Genomic DNA, 3,220 nt, shown 5'->3' on the forward strand with positions numbered 1-3,220 from the left:
ATATGGAAAATGAAAATTGATCTGTTCCTCACACTATATGCCAGAATAGTTTTCAAATTGATCGGAGTTTTAACTGTATAACATTAAACCATACAATTGCTAGAAAAAAATTAGATGAATTCCTCAGTAGACTGGCTGGTCCAAATCTGTGAGTCTATTTTTGGGCTGCTAGGAGCTAAGTAAGAGTGGTTTTTTTTCAATTCTGAAGGGTTTAGTAAACAAGACGGAGGACGAAAGGGACATGAACTTATCTGGTTGCAGATACTAAAATATTTACCAAAATATTTTTTTGAAACATTGTCAGTCCCTGTTCTGTAACCTGGGAGTGATGAAACTTTCCTAAGAGTACTGGTTGGTTATTGTATAATAATGCCACTGAGCTCTGCTGGGGCAGCACTGCTCCACGTGTCTTTCAGTCTCCTTGGACCAAGAGGAAAATATTCTCCACCCATTTGGTGGAAAGGATTGTAAATTCACATGGCAAAGTGTGGGGACACAGAGAAGGATGAAGATTGGGGCCAATAATGTAATCCTCCAGACTAAATATGACTTAAAAATCCAGATACAACAGAGATATATTCAATTATGCTAAAAAAAAAAAAAAAAACAACCAACCAACCAACCCCTCAAACCCCCTTTGCTTCCAAAACATACCAAAGTAAAGTAAAATACAAGTGTTAATTCAGAAAACATACTTGCAATTTATTAAACAGATTAAGGGCTAATATCCCTAATTTATAAAGAGCTTTAAAAATAGAGACATTCCTTTAGGAAAATAGGGGAGGGGTATGAATAGACAGTTCACAGAAGAAAAATGCAAATATCCCTTAACCATAAAAAAAGGTGATCAACTTTCCACAGTTATCTGATTTTCACAACAACCTAGTGAAGTGGATAATTCTTATCAGCCCTATTTTACAAACAAGGAAACTGAGTCAAAAAGAGATAAAGTATCCTGCCTGAACTCAACTAATAATTAATGGTGCTAAGATTTGAACCCAGTCAGGCTAGCTCTAGATAAAAGAGTAGTTCACCATGACTAAATGAGGCTTATTTCAGGAACACAAGGATCATTTAATATTAAGACTAGCTGGGTGTTTCCTTAATATGATAAAATATATTTATCTCAATCCAAAGCCAGCATCATGCTTAATTGAGAATTAGAGAGCAATTTCATTAAAATCAGAAACAAGACAAAGATGTCCACTAACCATCATCATTATTTAAAATTGTTCTGTAGGACTCAGACAAAACAATTAGAGAAGGGAAAGAAATTAAAGGCATAGAAATTAGAAAGGATAAAATTATAATCTGCAGATGATGTGATTGGGCTGTTTGCCTAGAAACTAAAGAGGACTAACCAAAAACTTACAAACAAAACAAGAATTTAATAAAATAGATGGGTACAAAATTAATTTTCAGGAAACAATAGCCTTTGTATGCACAATGTCCAGTTACATACTCTAAGGAAAGAAAAGACCATTTTATAACAACAGCAGAAAACATAGATGTAAAATACTTAGGAATGAAATATTATTTTTAGAAAATTTAAAATGTTAATGAGGGACATAAAACAAGATCTGAACCAATGGGAAGACATACCATATTCTTGTGTAGGAACAAGCAGCATCATAAAGATGTCACCTTTTCTTAATCTATAAATTTAATGTGATATCCAATAAAAATACCAATAGAATTCTTTAAAATTTACACAAGCTGATTCTGACATTCATATAGAAAAATAAATAAGCAAGAATATCGAGGAAAGAAAGGGATGGTAATAGAAGGAGATTATAGATATTTAAAAAAATTTAAGTCTACAGCAATTAAAACAAGGTGGTAATAATTTGTGAATAGACAGATCAGAACCAACAGAATGGTTCAGAAATAGATCTAAATACGTAAGGGAGTTGAATATGTGATAAAGGTGGCTTTTCAATCAATGGGGAAACAATTATTCAGGAAATGGGGACCACTGAATAGTGTTCTGGGGAAAAAAATTAAGTTGAATCCATACTTCACTCCTTACATCAGGACAAATTGCACAGTTCAAAAATTTAAACATGAAAAATAAAACTCTAAATATACTAGAGAAAAAAGGAAAATTCTTTTATAACTTAAGAGTGGGGAGGGCTTTTCTAAGTATGTCACACACCCTAGAAACCATAAAAGATTGGTAGATTAGACTTTGCAGAGATAAAAAATTTCTTCATGACAATAACACCATAGGCACATATAAATGAGAACCTGTGTAAGATATTTGTAAATCCAACAAGATGAAGGCTAATTTACCTAATAAAAAAAGAGCATCCTAGAATAAAAAATAGATTAGCAATCCAATATAAAAATGGGCAAAAGAAGTTAACAGGCATTTCATTGGAGAGAAAATACAAATAACTCTTAATGCATATGAAAATATGCTAAACCTGAGTTGTAATAAGGTAAATTTTCCACCTATCAAAAATACTAAAGTTTGATAACATGTCATAATAGTAAACATGTAGTTAAACAGGCACTTTCATACATTGTATAAGTTAGTACAAACGTGGAGGTTGACAATATCTATCAAAATTACAAAAGTACATTACATCTTTTAACACAGCCATCTTAGAAATTTTTCCTGCAGATCCAATTGTAGGCATGTGAAGTGACTTATGAGCATGGCTGATCATTAGAATTCACTAGAGATGAGTCAGGTTCAGTGCAGGTGCAAGGGGAAGAGATTATACAAGGATTTGAATATCAAGAGGTGGGAATCATTCGGGATCACCTTAAAGAAGCTACTTACCACTTGGATATTTTTAAAAACCTAACTATACACTGCTTCCAAGAGGCACACTTTTAAGTGTAAAGACAAAGATTGAACGTAAAAGAATGAAATAAGATACAAGCTAAGACTAACCAGAAGGAGTCTGATGTAGTTGCACAAATATCAGTCAAGGTAAATGTAAGTCAAGAAGCATTACTGAAGCTACAGAGGGCCAGTTCATAAAAATAAAAAGACAAATCTATCAGGAAGATATAATAATCCTATATTTTGCTGCATTTAATAGTTCAATTTTAAAACGTGGATAGCACAATTACAGAACTATAGGGAACTGGTGGTACAAAGAGTGAAAAAAATAAGAATATGGAAGATTTCAACAACATGAGTAACAAATTTAATCTAATTGACTTTCATACTATACTACAATCAACATTGTCAGAATACATGTTCTTT

This window comes from Camelus ferus, chromosome 6, assembly GCF_009834535.1.
Source record: "Camelus ferus isolate YT-003-E chromosome 6, BCGSAC_Cfer_1.0, whole genome shotgun sequence".
Taxonomy (NCBI): Eukaryota; Metazoa; Chordata; class Mammalia; order Artiodactyla; family Camelidae; genus Camelus; species Camelus ferus.